This window comes from Gymnogyps californianus, chromosome 1 (genome assembly GCF_018139145.2).
Source record: "Gymnogyps californianus isolate 813 chromosome 1, ASM1813914v2, whole genome shotgun sequence".
NCBI lineage: Eukaryota > Metazoa > Chordata > Aves > Accipitriformes > Cathartidae > Gymnogyps > Gymnogyps californianus.
This window is the reverse complement of record NC_059471.1, coordinates 16973315-16992492: the sequence shown is the minus strand read 5'-3', so window position 1 is coordinate 16992492 and position 19178 is coordinate 16973315.

The window sequence follows — 19178 nt, the reverse complement described above, 5'->3', positions numbered from 1 at the left end:
AATCTTTGAAGAGACTGCAGGGCTGCCTTGTTCATTCTCTGTGAGTGATCTTTCTCCTTTCGATCTCCAGTCTGGCAACCGTCTATTTCATATCGGCATCACTGGGTGTGCACCAGGACTTACTTGCCAGTGGCATGAGACACGGGGAAAGCTTGTCTTTCATGTCTGGATGTTGACTGCCTTCCTGAAGAACTGCTACTAGGCGTCTTGCTAGGATCCGATCAGGAACATTTGCACAGAACCCGTGCTGTGCCTGACTGGGCACCAACTCTGTACAGTACACAGACTTGACTAGAGAAAACAGACATCACACTTACCCTTGAAGGACTTCTAAGAAGACCCCTTTGCTTCAAACTGCCTGGTATTCATCACAGGACACGCTCACAGTTTGTGCTTCTCTAGTGAATTAAATTGTTTGTACTTTTCCTCTTATCTCTCGTGGGGTTTTATACATTTGATTTTTGCTTTGTGAATCTTTTAACATTATTATTAAGAGTACAAGGCTTCTCAGCAGGCTGCAAAAAGGAAATTTCTGCTGGCATAAACAGCCCAGGCCCCTTCAGTTCAGCCTGTGAAATCGCTGTCTGCGTGTTTCTTTGAGTGGTCTGTCTTTATTGTTTAAATTGATAAGCAAAATCCTAGTTCTTCAGAAATTATGCAGGTGTGAAATTATGCATGAGCTATAGAACAAAAGAAACAAGGCAAATAAAAGCAGAGGGGGAAGAAGCAGTGGTTTACTATGCAGGGAAATAAATGGCATTTTACGTTGTCGTGAAAACTATGAGATATTTGTTTGATTTTCCTTTGCATCAGCATAAGCAAATACATATTCTCTGACCAGTAACAATGGTGGGGTCACATCTTCTCTGCATTTCATCATGACAGGAAAATTAAAAAATAAACCTGAAGAGAACCTGAGACATCAAAGCATCCTGAGGGGGACTGAACACCATTGTAATACTGAAATGTGAAATTTGTGCTGTAACTACAGTAATTTAGCAGATTGTGTCTGACAAAAGACTCAGATATTGATCTCAGTCCTTCCTTTGAAGTTCTGGTTACCAAATATATCTACTGTGGCAAAAGTTACACGATTTGACTTGTAAGTCTGATATAAAAATGAAATTGGAATTTGCCCTGTAGTCATAACTGTGATAGCAGGGATTTGCCTGTGTGCGCTCCCAATGCACTTAGTCACTCGTTCCCTGGGGGGGTCCAGGAACTCCCCAGCCAGTCTCTGCATAGATGAGACATGGGACTGGTTTGGTTCAATGGACCGATGCACGACAAAGTGCTCTGCTGAACTCCTACTGGCTTCACTATGAAGTGTTTGCACAATTTCGACAGCTGCTCTCCAGGGGAGGGATTTTGAACAGCCCCGCAGATCCCCCCTGGGCAGCTGCTGCTGTGCATAGGCCAGCTGATAGGCACGGCTGCTTTGCCTCAGCGTGCTGAATAACATCCCGGGTGGTGACTCTGGCCTTCCCAGAGATGCCCTGAGGCCATTCCCACAGCAGAATTGACCAAACTGTACATAAATAGGACACCTGTATGGTCAGTAGAAACTGTTTCTGCAGATGCAGGAATGGTCACATAGGAAAGTCCTTTGTACATACTTAAGATAGGAAAAGCTTTTACATAGTTGAAGAAAACCAGTAGCAATGGATCTTGCTTGTGTGGGTGTGATCATGTAGGACCATAGCCCAGCTGGATATAAAAAATCCCCATGACTACAGTTTGGGGTGTCTCACCTGATCCAGCTGAAAATGCTGCTGCAATGACCCTTGCAGACCCCCATCACCCACAAAACAGCAGCTGATCATCCTGCCTGAGAGATTCAATTTCCCTGTGAGTATTATCCTATGCGGAGATCTCAATAAATCAGTTTATCTAACAAACATTCTCTGTGAGTGACTGCACCACTATGGCAGAAGCCTTATCTTCACATGTAGAAAACTAATAAAGTCTTTATGGTGGAGCCCTAAAAATAACTAGTACCTTTCAGAGATGCAATAATCTTCTTAAAATAATTAATTTTAAAAGCCAGAGTAAACAATAGTGGACGCTTTTCCTTCCTCACAAGTTGTTAAGCAATCCTGTAGAGTTTTACAGCACAGATATAGTTCACTAGTAAGTCTAACTATTAATGATACACTCTCTATAATTTCTTCTTACATGAAATTTCACAGTATCTTCACCCATACTTGGGGTGAAAATCATATGCTACCATTCTTTCAGCTCTCAGCACACTGCTATTACTTTGAAGTTTATTGCTCTTCCAGCTGAAGAAAGGCTAGAGGCCTGACCATAATGGATAAAATGAGTTTGTATGAAAATAGTACAGTAGATATTAGCAGTTGTGGCACAGATATACATTGTTTTAGATTATTTCTGTATTAGTAGCAATAAACATTGGCATACTGCACTAATGTCTTAGAATCTCACCAGCTGGAACAATGCTAAGGGAAGAGGCATATTGAATTTAAAATTACACAATCATGTAGGTTTTAATTTGGAAGAAGGAGGAAATAAAAGAGAAAGAAATAACATGGAATCAACTGTGAAAACTTTCCTATATGATACATTTGCACAATTTTAATGTACAGCCAATATTAATAGAAGTGAAGAAGCTTTACAGACTTTTCTGGTGAAAAACGGCTCACAAAAGGCCATAGCGCTGTGCTGCCATTTCCTCTACTGAGCAGGAGAACTGGAGACACAACTCTGTGTTAGTCCAGGTTATCCACAGCTGCTCTGGAGAGTCTGTGAGGAACTTCAATGTACTTTGATGTCTTCAGGAAAGAAGACATTCAAAGCTTTTTTAAGTTTTTCTCTAAAGTGATGAGTTTGCTTTCAGCTTTCTGCCGTTTCTCCCACAGCTACTTGTGGCTTGGTGAGAAATAGAAGGTCAGTTACCAACTCAGCCTTATATTTACAGGGTCACCATTGCATTTCAGCTACCTCAAAGGCCTTCTCAATCAAAAAGCCAGTTCCTGTAATATCGTGTTAAGACAAAATGTCATTATTTATCCAAACAGCATACACTACTTCCCCCAGCTCCTTTCCTGACTTAATCTGATGAGCTCAAACACTGTGGGTGATCAGAGTGTCCTGTGAGTGCAATTTTTACCTACATGGGTCATATCTGGAGCCTGAGGAAGAGCGTTCCAGAAATGCAGAGGCTTCCTAGGGTGGCTCGGCACCAAATACGTGATTGTCTCAAATAGCCCAAGGCAAATCTGTGAGCAAGTCTGAATCACTGATGCTGATCTTTGGCATTGTAATCATCTAAAAGCTTTTAGTAGTGGGCACTGTTTTTGCTTCTTCTGCCATGTTTTGGTGAGTTATAGTGATTTTTCAGGAGATGAGAGAAAATCTGCATTGCTAGGATTTGGGGCCCGAGGATTTGGCTTGCCCTTCTTGTGCATGCACACAGGCTTTCTCGTTATTGCTCCCTGCCAGGCCTGCCCTGCCCAGTTGTTTTGGTACTGCACTCCACTTGAGGTCAAATTCTCCAGTGCTTGATGCACTACCCAGGGAGAGCCTGTGTGTGTCACAGCTGTGGTAGCAGCGAGGCGCATGGAAGGGATGCCAGGAGCACCCCACAGTGCCCTTCACCTACCCCCTTTCGCTGTTTAGGTGACACGCCAAATTCACCACTGTTTCCCACAAAGCAGCATGATGCAGCTTGCCTTGTCCACGCCCTCATTCCATGCCCTGGACAATGTGTTTATTAAAAATAAATTCCACATACAAGTAGCAGGTATAGCCCTTTCAGCCTATGCAACCCGCAGCTGATGGTATAGACACGGCTTGATGGTACAGTCTGATGTGGGAAGGCAGTCTGTGTGTTTGTCCTCATCTGGGCAAAATATGCACAGGAACACAGGTTTGGAAAAGCCACCCACAAAGGGCATACTCATGGGCAGTCACTGACCAGATTAACCAGCAAAGCCAGAGCTGGAGGTGCACCACAGGTTTCTGACAGCTGAAACAACAGAAAGGGATATATGAGTTTTCCTCTCCCTGGTTTGCTGCTTTAAAATCTATGTGGGTTTTAAAATATTGTGGTACTAAGGATGTTTGCTATCTAACATACTCCTCAGCTGGACAGAGATACCCTGTGTTGTTAGATAAAACAAAGAAGCCTCAGGGGCCAGCAGAGCAGGACCATGCCAGGATTAGCTGGAAATGCAGAAGGAAAGTATGGGGTTTAGCTACAGTAATGGCTAACCAGGCCACAGCGAGGTGCCTCTTTTGGCTCAGGAACCTCTGCTCTGTCCTGTCTGATGTTCGGAGGCCACCTTTACAAGTTTTAGTTTGCACATGTGCAGTAAAGACCCAACCCAGTGTTGCTTGGGAGTTGCAACTATGAGACAAATCCAAGTTTCGGTGTCAAATTAGACAGAAGTGGTATGAACCCAGGTCTCTGCCATACCTTATCCACCTTCTCCATTGCTAGACTGCCTTTAGCATCTGAATTTCTCTACAAGTGGGGATTAAATTCCCTGCTGTTAATTCAGGGTCTTTCCTGCTTTATATTGAGTGAATGTAGATGGAGAGCTGTCTATATGCTAATTAGGACCAACTGATTTGAGATGTGATAATGGCAGTCTTGGCTGGAGAGACTATGAAATAGTGGAGCTGGGGAGAGGCCCCAATAGCTGGAGGAAGGCAAAAGGTCTCCTGTGTTTCAAATAAAGGCAGTTCAGGGAACTATAGGCTGGTCTGCCTCACTTAGATCCCTGGGAAAGTTATTGAGCAAGTCCTGTTGGAGCACATTTCCGGGAATGTAGAAGAGAAGAAGGTGACTGAGAGTCACCTTCAGCACAGGTATCCAAGGGTAAATCAGGCCTAACCAACCTAATTGTTTTCCATGATAATATAACTGGATTTTTGGACAATGGGAGAGCAGTCACTTACCTTGACTTTAGCAAGACTTTCAAAACTGTTTTTTACAATATTCTTGTATCCCTGTTTTGATGTTATGGTCTGGATGGGTGGACAAGCAGATGGGTAAAATCTGACTGGATGGTCAGGCTTAGATGAAGATAGTGGTTAATGGGACATCTCTGCCTGGAGACTGCTAACAAGTGGAGTGTCATAGGGTCTGTCCTAGGACTTGTCTGATTTAACATCTTTATCAATAACCTGGAGGATTACAGAGTGAATTCTCATCAAGTTTGCTGATGTCGCCACGTTGGGGGGACCAGTCAATTTGCATGACATCAGGGCTTCTATCCAGAGGGACATGGACAGGATGGAGGAATGGGCCAATGGGAACCTCATGAGATTCATCAAGGCCAAATGCCAGCCAGTGCTCCAGAGAAGGAAGAGTTGGCTGCAGTAATACAGGCTGGGACCAACTGCTTGGGGAGCAGCTCTGCAGGAAAGGCTCCGGGGGTCCCAGTGGGCAGCAAGAGGACATGAGCCAACAGCAAGCCACAGAATCACAGAATGGTTGAGGTTGGAAAGGACCTCTGGAAGTCATCTGGTCCAGCCTCCCTGCACAAGCAGAGCCACCTAGAGCCAGTTGTCTACGAACATGCCCAGATGGTTTTTGAATATCTCCAAGGTGGGTGACCTTGATATACATTGATAAGATCCCCCTGAGCCTTCTCTTCTCTAGGCTAAACAGTCCTGGCTCTCTCAGCCTTTGCTCATATGTCAGATGCTCCAGTCCCTTAATCATCTTAGGGGCCCTTGATTGGACTTTCTCCAGTATGTCCACGTCTCTCTCGTACTGAGGAGCCCAGCACTGGACACAGCACTACAGGTGTGGCCTCACCAGCACTGAATAAAAGGGGAAGGATGACCTCCTTCCTGGCAATATTTTGTCTAATGCAGCCCGGGATACCATTCGCCTTCTTTGCAGCAAGGGCCCATTTCTGGCTCATGTTCAACCTGGCGTCCACCAGAACCCGGAGTGCCTTTTCTGCAAGGCTGCTTTCCGGGTAGGTGACCCCCAGTGTATATGGGTGCCATGGGGTTGTTCCTCTTCAAGTGCAGGACTTTGCACTTCTCCTTGTTGCACTTCATGAGGTTGGTGTCAGCCCATTTCTCCAGCCTGTCGAGGTCCCTCTTGATGGTAGCACAACCCTCTGACATATCAGCCACTCCTCCCAGCTTTGTGACACCAGAAAACTTGCTGAGGGTACATGCTGCCCCACCATCCACATCATTAGTGAAGATGTTAAACAAGACCGGACCCAGTGTTGACCGCTGGGGTACACTGCTAGTTACTGGCCTCCAACTAGACTTCATGCCACTGATCACCACTCTCTGGGCCCAGATGTTCAGCCAGTTTTCAGTCCACCTCACTGTCTGCTTATCCAGCCCATCAGCTGCTTCTCTGTGAGGATCTTACAGGAGACAGTGTCAAAGGCCTTACTGAAGTGCAGGTAGACAATATCCACTACTCTGCCTTCATCTGCCAAGCCAGTCATTTCATCATAAAAGTTTATCAAGTTGGTCAAGCATGAATTCCCCTTGGTGAAGCCATGCTGTGTCCTGGCAGCAAAGACAGCCAACGACAGCCTGGGCTGTGTGAACAGGGGCAGAACCAGAGACTGAAGAGAGTGGTTATCCCCCTCTACTCAGTACTTGTTAGGTGACATCTGGATTACTGAATCCAGTGTTGGATCCCCCAATACAAGACAGACTGAAAAACTGGAGGGAGTTCAAGGGAGGCCACCAAGGTGGTGGGGACTGGAGCACTTGCCCTGTAAGGAAAGTCTGGGGGAGCTGGGCTTGTTCAGTCTGGACCAGAGGTGGCTTTGGAGGGACCTAACAGCAGTCCCCCATGTGTACAAGGAGGTCATTGAGGAGAGGGAGCTGGGCTCTTCACAGTGGTGCAGAGTGGGAGGCTGACAGACAACAGGCATAAAGTGAAACACGAGAGCATCAGACTGGATCTTGGGAGACATTTCTTCCCCGTGAGGACAGTCAGTCAGTGGCACGGGTTGCCCAGAGAGGTTGTGCAGTCTCCGTCCTCAGAGGTTTTTAAGTCCCAACTGGATGAAGCCCTGAGCAGCCTGGTCTGACCTCAGGCTGACCTGCTGTGAGCAGGAGGTTGAACCAGAGACCCCTGAGGTTCCTCCCTGCCTGAATCATCTTGTGATCCTGTGGTCCTCTAAGAACTGTGGCTAACCTCTGCGTGGTTGCTATCTGTCTCCAAGGAACCCTTTTCTCATTCCTTCACTTACCAACCTTTTCTTCTTATATCCCTTTTACCATAATCCAGTGTTGCACTGCTGTACCCATTTGGGTACTCTGAGTTACATCTGCTTGACAGAGCACTTGCTAAATTGGAGAGTGGTTAAGGGTGGGCTGAAACCTGAGTTTTATCAATACAGAGAAGGACTGCTGTAATTTTTTGTCACTGTGAGGATATACATAGAAGTTTGTAGAGCTTGATGTTCATACAAATACATTTACCTGTGGGAGGGGAATGACTCATCTCTGAATTTTGAAAATGGAAGTGATGATTGGATTGTTTTTTGGGATAAGCTTTTACACCATCTGCAATGCTGTCATGTTACTGTGAACAGACCTAAAATGCAATCAGAACAACACTGTAAAATAGACTTATGTGAGAAATTCCACTGGCCATACTGTGGGAATCTTACTAATAACAGGGAGAAATGCAGTTTGTACAAAAAATAAAAAAGCCTGGTACTGAGAGCCTCCTACCTGTTCCTAGAAGTTAGAGACTGGGTTTAGCTCTGAAAACTGAGGCTTTATCTTCTTTCTTACATTCTTGCTGGCATTAATTCATGTAACCATTCAAATTTCATTCAACCTTGCAGAATCCTTGACCTCAATTGCACCTCTCAATGTATTTGCTCCACAGTCTAATTATCTGCTGTAGGGAATGGATTTTATCAGTTTTCATTCTGCCAGCTTTCTGTTTTGTTAGCATTATCTCCTTGTTCTTGCATTGTAAGAGAGAGGAAACAGAAGTTCCCCATCTACCTTTTCTATCACATTCCTTTATTTAGTATAGTTATTTCTCATCTCCTCTTATTAATCTCCTTTCTAAAGGAAACAATTCCACTATTTTCAATCTCCCTTTAAATATTTTCCTGTGTTCTTAATAATTATGCCTTTCTCTCAAGCCCTCTATAATTCTGTGTAATTTTTCTCAAAAAAATGGTGGCTGATATTGTAGAACTAGCAACATAATTACATTACTTTTGCAGTATTCTTCCCCAGCCGATTTTTTTATGCACTCTGACATATCATTTGCTTTTTTCCATCACTGTGATGCATTAAGTAGAGGTTCCAGTGATCTATCTGTAATGATATGCAGCTTCTTTTCCTTAGGCAATAAAGCCAACAGACTTCTAATTCAACTGTTGAAGGAAAAGGAGTTTTGTGGGGTTTTTTGTACTTACCAACTTTACATTTCACTTGTCCGTATACTGTCTGTTCTGCATTCTAAAGTTCTTTCTCCTATTTTCGTGTTCTGAATAGTCTAAATAACTTTATCAGATTTCAGATTTTGTGGACAGATTCTGAAGGTAGAATTCTGCCAGTTCTTTTGTATCGTTCTTGTTCTGTGATAATGCTTTTTTCTTATGCATAGTGAGACTTCAATTTTGGTTTTCTTGTGCTGGGAATGTTATATTCCTCCTAAAGCAAGCAGACCTACCAACTTCCTCCAGTTCCTATTTTCCACAGATTCACCCACAAATAATACAACTTACAGATGGAGAAAGGAATAAAGGAAAGGAGCTAAATGGATTTCTAGCTCAGTCCCCTGCATTTTCAGATTATCATGTAGAAGACATTAATTCAGGAGTTGTCTATCAAAGCATCTGTTCTCCATTCCTTCTCCCATCCCACCACACAGAAAACCAGCAAAGACCAAATTTAAGTTTGTAAAGCTTTTTAAAGTTTGGAATTTTACCTGTAGTGTAAATAAAAATTCTGAAAAACATTCAGATAGTGAGCAGCCCCATTCAAAGGCATTGCTAGCACACTGGAACATTAATGATTTCAAACTACAACTTACAAAGTGAAAAAAACATTTTTTTTTTTTTAAATTGATAGGGGTAGTTCACTAGAAAAAAGAAACAAGAACTTACCTCTAGTTGTGGAGGGTTCCTGCTCCATATGCCTAATAATATGGTAGAAGATTTACTGAGAAACTTCCTTTTCTTCCTTCTCCCATGCTCGTAGATCGAAATACCCATGGGAGCAGAAATATATGGCAACGTGACAATGTATTGTTTTGATAATGGAACTAGCTCATTGCTGAAAGCAGGACAACAACACTAATGCAGCCTTCCTCTCAGACTGGGAAGCAGGACCTGATAACAAAACATCATGCTACCATGGCTCTACCATTTGTCGTATCTAAGTTTGCATGTATAGGGATAATGCCTAAAAGATATTGTGCGGCACTATGCAGACATCTCTGCACATCACCGCAAAACTTGAGTCCAGAAACTCCAGCCTGGGGGAGTCTGGGCTCCCTTTGAACCCCTACAGTGTGTCCCAGTCCTGCTGCAATAAGCACCATAGTGTTTCTTCTAGCAGGCATGGTGTCGCTAGCTTTCAAAAAACCCCGTGTATTCACCACCCCTATGGTCCTCTGTACAGAAGGAGGCTTGAAGTAGATGGGGAGCCACAGTGCTCTCCTGAAAATGTCGGCAATGTCAGGTGCAAGTTAGGTCTGAGGATCTTGCACTCACTGCCGAAAATTTCTCAAGCATCATGTTCAACTATTTATACTTTCTGAGTTGTTCATCCATGGCACAGCATCAGCCCATCAATATGGCCTTAAGAGAAGGAGGGAAAGAAAAAAGAACAATTATTTTTAAAATAATAATTAGTTATGAGGATTTTGCATGTAGTACTGTGCAGTATTTTAAGATCATAAAACTCCAGTTGTATATTTTTTAGAAAAAAATGGTGGAAAGGTTTTGAAATTACCCCTTGGAGGTTAATGGTGTAGCAGATATCCACCTGCAGCCCATGGAGGACCCCACGCTGGAGCAGGTGGAGGCCCGAAGGAGGCTCTGACCCCGCGCTGGAGCAGGCTCCTGGCAGGACCTGTGAACCCATGGAGAGAGGAGCCCACGCCAGAGTAGGTTTGCTGGCAGGACTTGTGACTTGTTATTAATTGGCAATAAATTAAATTAATTTCCCCAATTGAGTCTGTTTTGCCCATGACAGTAACTGATAAGGGATCTCCCTGTTTTTATTTCAACCCACAAGCTTTTTCCATCTATTTTCTCTTTGTGTCCTGTTGAGGAGGGGGAGTGACAGAGCAGCTGAGTGGGGGTCTGGCAGCCAACCAAGGTCAAACCCACCACAGAGCACCTATCTGTAACCTCAACAAACTTGACATCTACCAAACACATACTTGCCAATAGAGAATATTTTTCACAATATACATGGTCTCCAGTTCACTCAGGGCTCATATTCAAATGCAAAATCACCACGCGTAACCTCTTCCACAAATGAAGGCATAATCTTCCATATATTGTACTTTGTAGCTGAGTGCCCAATGCCTGCTGTTAGGTATCACAGGCCTTTGTGTAGAGACATTATAAAAAGTTTCTATTTACGGATATACTGCAGGAGGTAAGAGGGCTTTATCTCTTGATATGACTAGTGTGTCATGCACAGCTGTGCAACCATTTCTATTTTGAAGTTGTGTCTGTCCTAGAAGCTGCCAACCCACAAAAATGGCAGAGGCAGAGAGACTGAATGACTGGGCCCATTAGTCAGTCTGAAAGAAACTTAACTTTGAAGGCTCCTGGACGTGACTCTCTTAATGCAAAAATGATAGAAAGACTTTTCTTTAGTTGTTCAGGCAGATGAATTCCTGCTGAAATTGGCTGCTACTAGACTCACCTGATGATACTCAGTTTAGGATTGTTAACACCTTCTAGAAGTACCTTTAAAAAATACTTTTTTTTGGTTGGTTTGTTTGTTTGTTTGTTTGTTTTTTACCATGATCAGACTGTTTAGAAGCTCCAGACACTGAAGAGGTCAGGGAGCTGGGAATGCTGATCGAGGAAGACAGGAAAATGTCTTTGCTTTGCCCTTATTCATGTAGGCAAGCTGACAGAGTTGCAAGCATACTTTCAATAACAAATACTAAAACCTGAGCATGGAGACTTGACCCTCCTATAAGGAGCAGAAGCTCCATCCCTTCTGCCTTAAAATGGTAAGAACCAGCAATTTGGGACCCAAAAGTTTGGAAGTCCTGACTTCCTCTATTGCCCTTTTTGCTCATACTCGTTTCTTCAAAGCCCCTTGAAAGCCACAAAGCAGCGTGGCAGAATCAATTTTCCACCAAGAGAACCTGACATTAGATTAGACCAGCTACAAAGAAGAGTGGTAAAGCAGAGGAAATCAAATCAGAGAGATCTGTCTGAGAAAGAGGCAATGTGTGGTGTGAAGTGTAGACAGCTAGCAGAATAAAAAGGGCATTCTGACTGAAAACAAAACCTGCAAGGCATGTAGAACCTGTGATTGCTGCTGAAGCAGCTATGTTATACTGGTACTGAAATAAGGAGATTAAAAAAAAGCAATAAAACAGCCAGGGCTGATGGCAGTAAGCAGTGAACAGGAAAATCACTTTCTGTGCTATAAGCTGCTGAGAAAAAACTGAAAGCAAGGCCAGGGAAAGAAGGAAAGAGTTTAGATTAGTTTCCTAGAAAATATTTCTTTCTAAGTGAAATGTTAACAGTGGAGAAGATACATGAACTGCCCTGCAATGGCTGTTTGTATTGAAAAAAAATGGTGTGTAGATTTTATTGGGTTGTCACTGGAAAATAACATTTTTTTTTCTTTTGCATGCATTGCATAAATTAGATTCCAGCTTCTGAGCCATGAAAAGCAAAAACCTGTTTAATATCATACTTGCTCTGAGAGGAACAAGCCTCCTGCCATATTGTATAGCAAGCAGGAGACTAGTGGAATGTATAATTACAACAGGGATGAAATCTTGAGATAACTGAGAAGTTTTCCACATGTGACTGAATTTGCTCCTTCATCCACTCTATGTATATTTATCCTCTGGAGGAACTTTAAAACCATAGAAAAGTTCATTTTCCACTTAACACCACACATTTTATAGAGATCGATTTTGTTGCATAGAGACATCCTCCATAATCTCTTTCCTCACCCTCAGGAATAATTTATCTTTCTATACTAGAGCCCAAAAGTCACTCTGACTGTGCTGGAAAGTATTTGGGGATATTTAAAGTAGAGATGACTTTAGCTAATGAAGAATGTAGAAGCTCTACACAATTTTCCTGTTTGGAGGAGAAATCTGGCTTTAGATCTGTACATACTAGGTTTCCAGCATGCCTACACTTATGACCATCTGTTGGGTGGCACTGTGCCCATTCTCAGACACATAATGCAAGTTTCAAGGAGGAACAGGCACCAGCCAAAGTGGAGCTGACAAGGATAGCCTTCACATCAGAAGACAGCCCTTACGACAAACTGTCGATTAGCACTATACACCTCTGCAAAATGGTACCTCTGTGATCAACCAAGACTCTTTCCCATGGGTCAGAGGTAGAGGCTGACAGAAGTTACTGGAGGGACTAGTGGGCACCCCCCTCCAATGCCTTCTGATGATGTCTTCTGAACTAGTTTCTCTCTGGTGCCCCACTATGCCCTGTTTTCTCTTGGATATCTTGTAAACAGCAGGGAAATCGTTGAAAACCTGTTTTGCTGGAAATAGGAAAGTTGCAGCCCATTTTGTTGTAACTCTTTGCTCTTGAGCTACTTCTGAGTTCCTCCTAAGACTCCCTACCAAACAAGCAACCTATGGAAATGCTTGCAGCATGGATAAGAAGGTACTGTTTCGTACATATGGAAAGGCAACCTGATTCCCTAAAACTTGGAAAGAAGAACTAATGAGTCATGTTTTAGAAATCTTTTGAGTTGGCTACCAGCGACAGAGCTGCCTCCTACGTACCTCACATGCAGGAGGCATGAGTTGCACACTTGGGAGGCTGCCGGGATGAGGGTTTACTGGGAAGGAAATGCCAGCTGACCAGACCCTGAAGTTACTCCAGAATAACGTATGTGGATTGTTTTGAAAATGGCAAACTCCATGTCGTGGAAAGGACATTGGAAGACAGAGGTCCAGCTACATTATCTGAGAAATCAGCTTCTCTTTAATAATTAAGCATTATTGATTTGTTTACTTAATTTTTGCTCTGAAAGGGTTACTCTACCTTAAGTTGAGTGATGACATTGACCTTACCTAGACTGGAAAAGCTGTGGGGAAATAAATATTAAAATATATATGGTAACAAGAGTAAACTTTTTATGGCTGCATGGGTTTTTTATGACAAGGATGCTATGGACTCAGTAAAAAAATGGAAATGACAACACTAAAAGATTTGTCTTTCTGAAGATAAGATAAAAAAAGTGTGCCAATAGCTCAGTAACATGAAGCTCAGGCACCTTATCCATTTGGGTTTGGATGTTGATGTCTTCTGAGTGCTTATCGCAATGGTTTGAAACTTATGGATCTGCTGAGCTGGGAGGACTTTGTTCCTTTGACTCCTAGGATTTTCTGGTTCTGTCTTGTTTGAAATTTGTGTGAAAAGAGTTTCCTGAATTATATGAGTTCTTCCATTATTGGGAGGAACACAGAAGACAGACATATGAAGTAAGACACAGTAAAATAAATATCCTTTGAATTAAGTTTTCATTATAACATTTATGCTTTCAATGTAGAATCATAGAATCATAGAATCATTTAGGTTGGAAAAGGCCTTTAAGATCATCAAGTCCAAGCGTTAACCTAGCACTGCCAAGTCCACCACTAAACCATGTCCCTAATGTAGTTGTGCTTGATGGGGATTTTTTCCAAAGTATTTCCTCTGAATTTCAAAATAGGGTATCTTTAGATCCAGAAGTATCAGTCAAGAGGTCCAAATATTTCTGCAGTTCTCTTTGATTCTAATTTACTGCATGAACCCAGGAAAGAAACTACTTTCAGGGAGTAATTTCTTGACTCTCATGTGGCAAACCATAGAATCCAATAACCTGATTTATTTCTGAGCAGAGGGACTTCTGCCATCATACTGACTTTCAAACCTTTGGTATGCAAGCTAGACCTTGATCTCATTGTCCTCTTATTAAAAAAAAAACAACCCTAAATAAATAATTTGCTGCTTCACTCCGGTGTTTAAGGCTGAGTTTAAAAATCTTATTCAAAGTATAAAAGTATCATAATTTTTTTTTTTACTGTCAATGATGAGTGGCTGCCTCGTCTACCTACCTACCTACCTACCTACGTACTTACCTCTCTTCCTCCCTCTCTCCCTCCCTCCCTCTCTCTTCTCTATCTCAAAAAATGCTAGAAATAATCTTCTGAAACTTCTTAAGGTATCTGTTTGAACAAGAAAGAAAACAGTATTCTCAGTAGTGAAAACAACTTGACAAAATTCAACTTGATATGACAGGAGGTCCTTTCCCTCAAATGACAATTCCTCTTTTAGTATTCAGTTTGCCATGATTACAATTATGTCACAGTCGTGATGTACTGTGTTCAGTACCACGTGGTATCCCACCATCTGGTTTTATTCACATACCTGGTTAGGTATCTCTCAGTGACAGAAGTCAGATGACCAGCATGTCTTTTGATGAAGCTGGGCCTGACTCAAACAGTATCCAGCTTGTGATGGGCCAGGGAAAAGGCTGACACTTAGAGCCTCATTTTCACACCAGTCATAAATACTTAGAGCCCACCACACTCATATATTCTATTTTTTGACAAATTAACATTCTTGATTGCTCACACCTGATTAACATGCAGTGCTTACTTGAGCACTAACCCTTTTAGGGAGAAAGGAGGAAAAAAAATTGTGAGCTGCCAGAACTAACAATGCACTTATGAATTTATAATTGAAATGATGAAAGGCATCAAAAAGGAATTTTCAATTATTTACTAATTGTTTCAGCTAGAAATATAATTATAGCAATTTACTGAAGGTTGCTTTAAAGCAGAGATTGCTTCAAAAAAGTTTTCCAGTTGACTCAGAGTAACTTGAACGAAATTCACAGCAGTCTTTGCATTACAATTAAGGAAGGAGACACTCTACAGCATGGCAAAAATGGACAGTTCTGAGTTGTTTTAGTAGCTTTTGTGAAGTGGTCTGCAGCTGGACTGGCATTGTGTGTGTTTTTTGTGTCTGGTTTACATGTATGCTTTTGCTGAGCTCTAATCAAACTATGCTGTCAGTCAAACCTGTGGCTAATCAGCAAAAGTATGCCAGTTACTAGCCTCTTGTGGTATTGACAGTTTCATATCAGGTCCTAGTTAGGAGACACATACAAAAATGGATAAAACTGGAGAATTAAAAAAAAAAAACAAAATCTACACAAAAGGATGAGTTTGCCTTACCAAGTCTGATAATAGCCTTGGATCTAGAAAGGTCTTTCTTTTTCACAGTTCATTTTCCCTTTCCCCTTCTCCTTTTGCCAGAAGTCCTTACTGTTAGTTGTGATTGTAATGAATTAGAGGTGTGTGTTTTGATTTGATTTTGGAATTCTTAGATTTTTTTTTTTTTTTTTTAAAAGAGGAATTGAGCAATGTTCTCATTCATTTCTGGATTTAAGGGTAGGATTCAGATAAAGGTTCAGAAATCTACAGATAACGTGACACAATGCCAGTCCAGCTGGGGGCCATTTTAGAAATGCCATTAAAGCAACTTAGAATATTCCAGTTCTGCCACATACGAGGACTGCTTTCTCTCTAATTATAATGCGAAGACTGCTGTTAACACCTTTAACCTCTGAGCCAGGCATCTAAGCTCCCATTATAATCAAGGGATATTTAATCAAGTCAGCCAACGGAGTATAGAGAGCTATTTACCTGACCAAATGTAGGTGTTCGCTTTTAGAGGAGACAAATATCTCTCCAGAGTCCATATCTGTACTGGCCAGATCTCCACTGGCTACCATCAAAGGTTAACTTTCTGGCTTATGCAGATACCTAAATTGAGGTGCCTAAATCTTCAGATAAATTGTTTGAATTTGGTAACCTGCAATGTGTTCGACATTTATTTATGCAATAGACATACTGACATAAAATATTCTGAAAATCACTTTTCCCTGCACTATACACCATTTTTTCTGAACATAAGTAAGGGGGTTTTTTGGTAACATCGGAGAGTCCCAGGCAGAGAATGGAAGCTGTTGTGCTCAGCAATGTTTGTAGACTTTACAGAAGAGCCCCTGTTTCAGACAGCTATCACCTACATAAACCAGTGCTGTAAGTAGATCTGTATATATGCAAAACTGAAGAGTAAGGGGAAGAAATCTTAAATGTTTCTTTCATACTTGCAAAATTTTATTGAATCTTTGCACTTGTATTTATCTGAACAGTCTGCTGTCTTGTGACTTTTTAAAGGTGGCAAGATGTACGTTCATGGAAATGTCCTGCTTTGTCTCTGTTCTTCCCCCAGAGCTCTTCTTCCACACGTGAATAAATATGTCCTTACTTGCCCATTTCTTAATTTCATCCTTTCTGCCTTCCAGCTGTAGAGCATTCAGTCACTTCTTTTTCTGTTTTCCTTTTTAACCTGATTCTTACTGGACTGTTCCTTGGTCTCTTTTTTCCTCATGTACCCACAGGGCTCACTTTGATTCTCCCCAAAGCAGAAGCATATCAGTTTGAACGCCAACAGCTATTTCCTAAAGGTGAACTTTGCTTACACATTTAACTTCCCCTCTCAGCTCTGTGATGCATCTAATTTTTTTTTTTAGAAAACTAGAAATTTCCACATGTTTTTGAAAACAATATGTCTGCACTATCTACAGAAAAGCAATACAGGTTTTTTCTAGGCTGCCACCTTGTATTTTCAACTCCCTGTTGTAGCAGTTCTTTTTTATTGGATTGCAGTGTAATTGTTGCTCACTGGTACAGTGAAATGTGAAAGTATAATCACCCTGCTGACATTTCTTTTTTCACTCTTTATTAAATAATAATGTGAAATGTTGGTAATATGATGCAACATGTCTATTACAGTTAAGGACACTTAAATACATGACAACAAAAAGAAAAAGAATAAGTGCAACCTTGTAAAACTCTGAAGAACACTGTAATGGATATTATTGCTCAAAAGCCTGAAAAAGCACATTGTATTACACATCTGCAGAAATAACATTGGCAAATATGCTATTGGATTTACACTGAAACACTGGAACATTTTCCTAGGTATTACATGAGCACATGATCAGATTTATGTATTTATTTTCCAAAGAGCTCAGTAAACCTGATCAGACATGACTGGATTGCTAAGTCCCTAGGCAATCATGACTCCTTGAGTTCAGTTTTTTGCTTAGCTGCATGTAACTGCTGGGACGAATGGCTGCAGCCCTGTGTCTTTCTCTAGCAGGGGCAATAGAGGCTGAGGGGGATGATATCATGCTGGCCATCAAGCTAGACAAGTCTAGCTCCTCTTTAGCCAGCTTGGACGCAATGTCTCCAAGGTGAAAGTAAGCTGTAGATCCAAATGAAACAAACATTCGAAATTAAAAGAAACAAAGAGGGAAGCATAGTTCAGGTAGCAAAATTGTCTCATTTGTCAAATGTACAGAATACTTTTCTGAAAGCAGAGATATACTCCCTGTTTCAAAGGGAAAATCTGTTGTTCTGAACCTTTGTTCATACAAGCAATCTTCTTCATTTGAGTATTCCCACTGGAATCAGTGCAGCTTTTATCAATAGTGAGCAGAGCTGGTTTTAGATTTGACAGCTGCCAGCAGAGCTGGCAGTCAAGAAGAGAGAAGGTGGAAACTTTATTGTGGTCTCAGTCTGGCAGTGGTCTTCAGAGTGTGATGAACTTAATATTTACGTACACACCTGCGACAAGTTTTATGCTTCACTATGTCCTTATGGCCAAGGGTGTTATTGCACCCTTAGCTAATATATCCTTAGTTAACACAGCCTTAGTTATCTTGGTTCAGCTTTAACTCAGCTAAGTTCTTTCTCACAAAATATTTCCGATCCAACCTTTCCTGATTATGTCACAATCATCTCTTTCAGAAAATAATAGGAAAATTGGTAGCCCTTTGCATAGGGAAATGAGACAAACGACCAATAGACCATGTTTTATAAGATGTCTTTTGAAGCTTTTCTTAGCTAAACTATTTGTAAGTCTGGAGGGCACTTGTAGTCTGCTTGCTCTAAGTGTAGAAGGCTGAAGAGAGCTTGTTTCATTCTGCAAGATATTATCTGTGAGTTAATATTTTAGACGTTGAGCTAGAGGGAGGCCATATAGCTCCTTGGACATGGCACTGTGGTATCAGTTGAGATAACAGTAAGAACTTGATACAAAGGAGCTGTCAGGTTTGTCCCCTCCAAAGTGAATAAGAACTGAAAGCAGTACCCTAACCTGCCACCTTACTCCCTTTTTATAGCAATTTAAATATGTGCACATCAGTCATACTCTAAGGTAGATGTTGCTCTTCTGTACAGCTTTTCTTTCCCTCTCCTATCCACATAGTAGCTCTGTCTGACTGTGGCAGAAAACAAATTTGAATTTTAGCTGGAATAATGCATTTATGTTTGTCCTGGTTTCGGCTGGGACAGAGTTAACTTTCTTCTTAGTAGCTGGTACAGTGCTGTGTTTTGGATTTAGTGTGAGAATGATGTTGATAACACTCTGATGTTTTAGTTGTTGGTAAGTACCGCTTATCTTCAGCCAAGGACTTTTCAGTTTCCCATGCTCTGCCAGCAAGCAGGTGTGCAAGAAGCTGGGAGGGAGCAGAGCCGGGGCAGCTGACCTGAACTAGCCAAAGGGGTATTCCATACCATGGAACGTCATGCCCAGTATATAAACAGGGGGGAGTTGGCCGGGCGGCGCGGATCGTGGCTCGGGAACTAACTGGGCATCAGTCAGCGGGTGGTGAGCAATTGCATTGTGCATCACTGGTGGTGGTTTGGTTTTTTTTGTTTGTTTGTTTGGGTTTTTTTTTCCCCTTCCTCCCCCTCCTTTTTGTTATATTCCTTTTCATTACTATTATTATTATTATATATTTCATTATTACTATTGTTAGTATTATATTTTACTTTAGTTATTAAACTATTCTTATCTCAACCCACGAGTTTTACTTTTTTTTCCCCCCTCTTTCCTCCTCCTCACCCCACTGGGAGGGGGAAGGGGGAAGCAGCTGCGTGGTGCTTA